The sequence below is a fragment of the Haliotis cracherodii genome, unplaced genomic scaffold (genome assembly GCF_022045235.1).
Source record: "Haliotis cracherodii isolate W230 unplaced genomic scaffold, xgHalCrac1.p SCAF_8, whole genome shotgun sequence".
Classification (NCBI taxonomy): domain Eukaryota; kingdom Metazoa; phylum Mollusca; class Gastropoda; order Lepetellida; family Haliotidae; genus Haliotis; species Haliotis cracherodii.
Genome location: NW_027266341.1, coordinates 54,973,435 through 54,982,971, shown reverse-complemented (window position 1 = coordinate 54,982,971; position 9,537 = coordinate 54,973,435).

Sequence of the window (9,537 nt, the reverse complement as noted above, 5' to 3'; positions counted from 1 at the left end):
CAGGATAAGTTACACTCGGAGGACAACATCAAGCAAGCCATCAGGAGATCACTGAAGGGACCTGCTGCCAGAGTATTACTTAGGTTAGGCCCACACGTTGATGGAAGCTCTATTTTAGCCAAAATGGACAGCGTCTTTGGCGATGTGGATGCGACGGAGACACTTTTAGCAAAGTTCTATTCCGCCAAACAGACCAAGACTGAGTCAGTAGCTACCTGGGCTGTGCGTCTAGAAGACCTCTTGGGACAGGCCATAGATGCCGGAGAAGTGGAAGCTAACAAGCAAGACCGAATGCTTAAATCCATGCTATGGACAGGACTTCTGCCTGACTTAAAGGACATTTCCGGCCACAAGTACGACCAGAGCCTCACCTTCAGCGATCTTCTAATCAGCCTCAGAAGAATAGAACAGGAATTAAAGACACGTGAAGGGCCCCTGTCTTTTACTCCCAATTCTACTGTTACTAAGAAGAATCCTATTCCTGGTATGGCGGCTGTCTCCAAGGAGAACAAGGAATTGGCAGAGATCAAGGGGATGATCAGAAAACTTTCAGGTGAAGTAGCTGATCTCAAGAAGAAGGACTTACTGAACATCAAGAAGTCAAGGACCACTCCATACCACCCTATGGGCAACGGCATGTGTGAGAGATTTAATAGGACCCTCTGTGACATGCTTGGCACCCTATCGCCTGACAAGAAACGGGACTGGAAGAATTATGTGGGACCTTTAGTTCATGCTTATAACTGCATCCGCCACGAGACCACTGGCCAGACACCCTTCTTCCTTATGTTTGGACGTGAACCCAGATTACCAATCGACCTTGCTTTTGGACTGGAGCTCAACAGAGAGAAGAAATCAGTGTTTCAGTACACCAAGGCCCTTAGGGAACGACTCCGGAGTGCTTATGAGCAGGCAGCCAAGACCACACAAGATGCTCAAGGTCGACAGAAGGCAGGTTATGACCTGAAGGTTAGAGGCGGAACCATAGAGGTCGGAGACAGAGTGCTGGTCAAAGCTTTGGCTTTCGATGGACGACATAAACTAGCAGACCGATGGGAAGAGGATGTTAATGTAGTTCTGGAACAGCCAAATTTAGACATTCCTGTGTTTGTGGTCCAGAAGGAATTTGGTGAAGGACGGAAGAGGACCTTGCACCGGAACCATCTCCTGCCCATTGGAGCCATTTCACAGTCAAAGGATGCCAAGGTCAAGCAGAGGCCAACTCCAGCTCCTAGACGAAGGACATCAACTGTGTTATCCCCAGCATACACTCAAGACGCGACATCAGAGATGTCTACTGGAAATGAAGATATCATGGAGATAGGAACATTTACAGTGCCTGTTCAGACGTCCCAAGATACAGCAGACGTTCATGGCTCCACAGTGATGAACGCAGAATCTGCAGAGAGGGATGAGGAATCTACCCAAGCAAAGACTGGTGACGACCAAGAACTTCTTGGGTAGATTCCTCATCCCTCTCTGCAGATTCTGCGTTCATATGCGTTTTTATGATAAAATGTAGTAGCGGGTAAGGGGTGGATGTTGGTGGGGCACACACAACACGACGCTACTCGTCAGTTCACATGACAACCATCTTTATTCCGAGAGTAGATACTAATCATATTAAACCCTGAAAATATAATGCAAACATCATAAGTATTTTTGTAGCAGAACATGGAGATTAAACACAATTACAAGACTTCATCTTATCAGCTAGCACATTAGCACTAGCATGAATAAATCCTTAAATATAAATAGCAGGTTGTAAACTATTTCTGAATAACTATATAAAATTTCCATTTGTAAATACTTTGAGAATACATTAAATTCACACAAAACATTAATTTAGAAGAATAACCATATACTAGTTATTAGTTTGAACCATATATATATAATTATGCTCCCTACTTACCACTGTGTGGCAATGAGCTTATCTCAGTGGTTCGCAGTCACGTTCAATGTTGTTTACGGTCACATCATTCTATAACAAGTTGAAATACAACCTTGACAATACTAATAATGGCCATATAAAATAAGATATAAAAACAACCGATCTCCCATACATACGTTCTTATTTCATACCACGTTCAGACAGTTATAGGTTTAAGAACATGTTTAAATAATAATTTAGTTTAGTAAAGTGTATACTAGTAATGCAGTATTTAAGAAGATAACATACTGTAAAGATGCAATATGATACATTTTAGATTGAAATTAAATAAATTCTACATACAACCAACTGTAATGATAGTTGAAATACCTACTTTACTTTAACTACCAGCTAGGTTTACTTATACACTGATGCATTAATTTAACACCTCTTAAGTAATACAATATGTACAAGACCATATATACAATAGATGAAATACTAAGCCCATAGAAACTAACCTGGATAATGAAATCCTCAATACACAAACATCGAGTTCCCTGAATGTACAATGTTCAACATCCACAATCAGCAAGGGGCTGATATGAAGGAAAACGATCTAATACAAATCTAAGTGACCTCCTTGAATAATTGTGTACAACTGCCAACAGGATATGCCGGACAGAAACCTTTAAATCTACATACACAATAGATAGTAAGCTGACCACAGAAACTAAAGCAGACAGACAAAAGAAACTTGTGCAGTGTGCATACGCATGGGTCAGAACCTGGCCTGACCCAGTAAGGTGGCTATTGTTAAATGCAGGGTGCAGGGATAGGCTTATTGTATTGAGGGCTTGTATAACTCTAAAGGTTTGTTTGTAGGGTACTGTATGTAAAGTTTAAAGCTAAAATGAAACATCTAAAATATCTAACTTATATGTACAAATACTTAAAACATGACTTGGCCACATGTATACCGTCAATTGGGCGTCACTACATATTTTGCAAATCTTTTAAGGTTTTTAATCAGGGTGCTCAAGTGACATGATGCACTTCGCGAGGTAAAACACGTTTACTTACAATAAAGATCTTTATTATCGATGAAATCGTCTTGACTGGGGGCCGCCATTATGCTTGAAGCAAATGCAAGTGATAGAAGGGTCGTAGAAGGGACATAACTCGTAATAGCCACTTGTGGCGCTACAAAGTGAGCCCAGAAGTTCCAGCCTAGTTCGGCAAGGGTGGAAGATGGATTTTTCTAGTTAGGTAACTCCCTTGCCTTGGGAAGATGTCCACCTTTAAGGGACCGCACAACAAATGTCGGTGGCTTGGATCGTTGGGTCACCCGTTCTCAATCTATACGTGAACATTGACTGCTACCACTGTAAAGTAGGACAATTGACATTGCTGACTCGATATAGGGGCCGGCCTTAGTTACCACGCTGATAATCTAAATAGGTTAAATATGTGTCACCTGTCCCGATATTGCTGTAATATCAATGAAGACAACATACACCCAAAGTCACAAGCTCCTTAGAGACCGTTAATTAAATGATTTTGCTGAAATATCACCCGAAACACTATACACCCAAACTCACAAGTCGGTCCTTCAACAAGCAGTTTTCGTAGAGCATGTTTTCGTAGTCTTCAGTGCAGATTGAATCATCTGGCAACTGTGATTGAAAGATTATTATGCGTTCTAACTATCTAGTAATTAAAACTGACTTTGTTTTTCTCTATTTAGGGCTGTCTTTTTTTACATGATGACTCTTACTGAATGTGGCCACAGATATTTTCAAGCAAGTGACATTTGATGCGGAACTATAGCTGGAGTGTTTAGCTTCCTGTACTTTTCCTGGAAAAGAAGCTGGCTAAGCTAGTCATTGTTTTTGTTTTTATTGCAGCTTTGAGGCCATACTGCGCACACAGCACATGTAATAACTGTTGAATGCTTAGTTATGTTTTTTTTATAAAGTGACTATAGTAGTCTAATGGTAAACATTTGGTTGTGTGTAACCTGAAGCCTGAGCAACAACTCGTTGTGATTGTACTCCTGTACAAACTGCACTATCAGGGTAAAACATATGCTGATAGGCCTCATTGTAGAGACACAATGGAGGTCAAATCAACCTAAATACCGAACCCTACTTTATTGTCCCATTGTTATATTCTTGTTATAGACATAGTGGAACGGGGGTGAGGGGTGTGAAGGGTGTGTATTTTGGCAGTAATGATACAATATATTTGAATAAAGACAGTATGCATTGTTTATGACTTAATATGCTGCGAAGTAATTTGGGGAGGGGAGGTAACTCTGGTCAGTTAACACTCCTGCGCAATGATGACTTGGCATTTCATCACTGCGACAAGCTGATTTGTATTTATCGTGACCGGACTTTTGTCTCGTTTGTCAATAAACGCGTTCATTCTGAAACAGAGAGCTGGCCGGCCAAATGGACACCTTTCAATGGGTTTTAGATATTGTTTAGCTTAATAATATGCATATGCTTCTGCAACTGCATCAGTGAGGAGCATGACAATTCTATCTTTATACGTTAAAGTGACCCTAAAGCTCTTCATTGGGCTTCGACGATAGCACATGGAGCCGTACAAACAAAGGATACATATCAAATGGAAATAGTTTTTCACGTTTTGGGATATTTTCCTAATGACACTTAACCATTGTGGGGGGTAGGGGATGAGGGTAAGGTGATGGGATTTTATCGAAAAATATAAATTTGTTAAAGATAATTATGCTTCATATTCTTGAAGATTCCCTATCACAAAATGACATTGTTACAAAATCCACGCTCCCCCCGCCAACAACAACCTCACACCCACCCAACAACCCCCTCCGAATATCAAATGGGCGGTCTAATCAACGTTGCAGCGCGTATCTTTATAAAGCTTATACTGTTACGATATGTCTGTTGGGTCACAAAGGGTGAAAACCCTACATTGTTCCTACCGTTGACTTTACGTCATGCAACTGACTCCTCTCCATGTTCACCGTGGACAAGTCCTTGTTCAAGTAGGAGGCTCCGCAATTAGCTGTACAGAGCTGTGTAGCTTAGGCGTGCCCAAAACCTATGATTGTCCAATTATTGCTCGAGGTTTTCAGGTAAGTTGGGTGAAATGAGGTTAAACGTCGTGTCCAAGATTATTGCACTAATACACGTGTGTATGTGTGTGTGTGCGTGCGTGCGTGCGTGTGTGTGTGTGTGCTTGTCCGGACAGATGCCGATTTTATAGTGATAGCCCACTGAGATACCATGCCGCATTATACTGACTCCGAGACGACCAGTCCTCGTTTTAGCCCCTTAATGCCGAGCGCAAGACAGGGTAACAACAAGTGCCCTCTTTTAACGTCTTTTGGTATGACGCGGCCGGGGATCGAAGCCCGGACCTTCCGCTCTCCGGGCGGACGCTCTACCACTAGATCACGGGGGCGGTCACGCACCCATATTGAGACGTGCAGGCACTTGTGTTTGTTATCTTGTCTGCTAGTCCGGTTCAATGTCAGTTTTAAAGCTCACTGACATACAACGGCGCAGTTTTATAACCTACTCGGACACTTTATACTGACCCCGAGCCGTTAAGACATTGTTATATCTCCTTAGTGCCGAACGGCAGGCAGAGTAACAACAAGTACCATCTTTTAAAGATCTTTCGGTGTGACGCGGGCGGGGGATCTAATCATCCACTGGGCAAACACTCTGTCGACTACACCACAGAGCCGGTTAATCGAAACTAATAACTGTGTTTTTGTTTGTATGTTGTTTAATGCCGCACTGAGCAATATTCCAGTTATATGACGGCCGTCTCTAAATAATGGAGTCTGGGCCAGACAATCCAGTGATTGATATAATGAGCATTGATCTAAGCAATTGGAATACGAAGACAGTCATCGAGCAAGTCAGCGAGCCTGACCACCCGATCCCGTTTGTCGCCTCTTACGACAAGCATGGGTTGCTGATGAGCAATTCTAACCCGGCTCTTCACGGGTTCCCAAAGTAATATACATCAAAGACATTTATCACTTCGGGCTTTTCTCAGACACAGCTCTGATAGACCGTGGTATAACTGAAATGCCGTTCAAAGCGGCGTTCAGCACGAGTCACTCGTAGATCCGACACTCACTTGTAGAATTATTGGAGGTACGAGGGCCGTGTCTGCAAGAACAGTCTGTCAACGATGTCCTGCATAGGGCAGTACCCTGTCAGTATTCTATCCTCTAGTCACATACGTTAAGGGGATTATTATGGCTGCCGAGAGGGGACAATGCTTTCTCGCCTTCAATTACGGCCGCGATAAAGCGATAAATGGATAACATGAGACGAGAAAGCGATAGTACCAGACGAGAAAGCGATATAACATGAGACGAGAAAGGGATAACATGAGACGAAAAAGGGATAACATGAGACGAGAAAGCGATAACATGAGACGAGAAAGCGATAACATGAGACGAAAAAGCGATAACACGAGACGAGAAAGAGATAACTCAAGACGAGAAAGCAATAGTACCAGACGAGAAAGTGATATAACATGAGACGAGAAAGGGATAACATGAGACGAAAAAGGGATAACATGAGACGAGAAAGCGATATAATGAGACGAGAAAGCGACAACATGAGACGAGAAAGCGATAACATGAGACGAAAAAGCGATAACACGAGACGAGAAAGAGATAACTCAAGACGAGAAAGAGATAACTCAAGACGAAAAAGCGATAACATGAGACGAGAAAGCGATAACATGAGACGAGAAAGCGATAACACGAGACGAGAAAGAGATAACTCAAGACGAGAAAGAGATAACTCAAGACGAGAAAGCGATAACATGAGACGAGAAAGCTATAACATGAGACGAGAAAGCGATGTTCCCGACCACCATAGATTGTAGGGAGAATACATATGTACTATATAGAATGACCTAGGTAATGTATGAGGTGTCTGAATGTGACAATTGATCCGTCGACATGTGCACTTACACCGACCAACAGGGAGGGACAACCACTTGTAATCGGCACTATATTTAAGGCCATTAAGGTGACTTTCTTTGACAGTCGTGTGTTAGGTGAGATCACGTGGTATGTGCTCGTCTTCTGAGTGTGTGTGAGTGAGTTGGGTTTAACGCCGCTTTTAACAGTATTCCAGTTATATCGCGGCGTGTCAGCTTAATGTGGGAGGAAAGCCAGAAGTGATGCAGGTCTCACACGTTTACCACTTCGGTGAAACCCACGCGCACGGGTATGGTGCTGACAAACCTAGAAACATAATCGGGGAGAACCGGGATTCAAACCCACAATCATAGGTTTCTGGCGTGCCCAAGGGACGCAACTCTGCACAGCGAATCGCGGCGGCTTAGACGACTGGGCCACCCATGCCCCCGCTCGTCTTCTGACATTTACCGAGGACAACTTAAAAGGGTTTTGTGTACAGATCGTGACCCGTCGAGTGCCAATGCCTGACTTTCAGTCACGATTTCGGGGGTAAACAGTATGTGTCTTCAGATTTGCGGGTGTTATTGAATATTGATGGTGGCCGAGAGGGGACATTGAGAAAACAACACACATTCTCGTTTTTACGAAACAAATAGGCTTTCTATGGTATCTCAATTATATGTCATTTTTCTGTATAGATACAGCTTATGTAAAGCGTGACGCATACATACACTATTTCTTTCTGTTTTAATATCACCTACGTCTGTACAGTTAAAAGATTTGCCAGTAAATTGTGAGAAAAGTTTAATATCCCCTCCCAATTGAAACAGATAACACATGCGACCCTTATTGTGGTCAACAGGGGATATTGCCTTACCGCGAGAAAGGCGGGAAAGCAAGAATGCGAGAAAGCGATAGAGCGAGAATGCGAGAATTGAGAAAGCGCGAAAGCGATGTCCCCTCTCGGCTACCATAAGCATTTGATGCCCGGAAATTTCATTCGGAACCAACGGCGTAAGTGTTCATTAACACGTTGAAATAGAAAGGTTAACAGGAGCACCCCCTCAGAAACTCTCAAAGTTGTGCGACATACATGACGTCACGCTGGGATGCTAGGACGTCACGATACAATGACTGTGGCAACTGAATCCACCTGGTTAGTAAAATGAGAACAAAGCTGTTTTGATGAATATCGATCCAACTTGTGAAGTGATATCCATCTCGCCAAGCTGAATGGCACGTACTTTTCTAATTTTGGATTGAGAGAAAACCGATTGTTATCAAGAGTCCGAAAGATGCAATCACAGTTAATAACATTTTTCAAGCAGATTGTAGCATACACTCATTTTACAGTATCCATTCGTTTCTATCGATGACTGGTGATATCCATAGCGATATTCCTCACTCACTTACTCTCTCACACACTCACTAATCCACTCACTCACTGAGTACCGCTTCCGTGGTCTTGTTAATTCCGCCTGGAGTGCGGTGGTTCGATCATGGGCCCCGTTGCACAAAGCAGTCTTAGCACTAAGACTGTCATAACTCCAATACTTTTAACATAGACTTACGATAATCGCAGCGTTAAGATCGCTTTGTGCAACGGGGCCCTGGGCGCATTATACCAAAAGACGTTAAACATGGTATTTGTTGCTGCCCTGCATGTCGCTCGGCTAAGGGGCTAACACAAGTCGGCTCGGAGTCAGTATACTGTGTCTAAGTGGGGTATCCATGTTATACTGCGGCATGGCATCTCAGTGGGTTAGCACTATAAAACCGACATCAGTCTGGACTAGACAGCCTCACACACACTGCATGCACGTCGCGATAATAATCTTCAACGCGACGTTAAACCCCATTTCACCCCACCTCTCTACTTAGTGCCCTCTTAGGATGAAATCTAGAGTAGGTCACAGGTACAACATGCTTGTGGCAAGAGCCGTCCAAAGCTAGATTGGCTGATCAAGCTCTGCGAGTGACTGACTAATGGCGCACGTTGCTGGGGAGTAATTCTTACCTGAACCCTCCCCCCAGTTCCCAGGAGGACACTGTGTATCCTGAGGACACTGTGTATCCTGAGGACACTGTGTATATGTAGTGGTTATTACCTGTTTCCTAAATAGAGGACACTGTCTATCACATATCTACTTACAATGATGTGATAAACAGCTTATTTTCAGTCTAGAGCGTCGCTACAACTATACATATTTTATCGCGATACTGAGATGTAACTTGTAACATGCCAATGTATCAGGCAATTTTGCTGTATGTTTCTCATCTCTCGAAGGTTATAAATTACCGTTTCCGAAAACTAAAAAGAAGATATATAAATCAGTATCCACCAATTAAATATTAAATATTGATTATATATCATTTTGCATAAATGAAATTAACAAATTTGGCCTTTCATCAAGAAAATCCGCACTCTTACATATTTGGAAAATGGAAGAAACGTTATCAACATTACTTGCGATATTTTCGCCGTATAAACCCTCCATTGTCAACGCCGAAACACTATGGGTGTACTTTGAATATAGCACAGAAAACATATTTGCACATATCTTAAATATATCAGTTTAACAATATACAAGGTATCAGTTATATTTACAACGTAAAGCAGGACTATTAAATTCTCTTCTGTCCGTTCCGTGATGAGAAAATATAAAACGCCAATGACTGTGATGAAACCGATTCCATAGGGCGTAAAAGACAAAATAATGGTGGA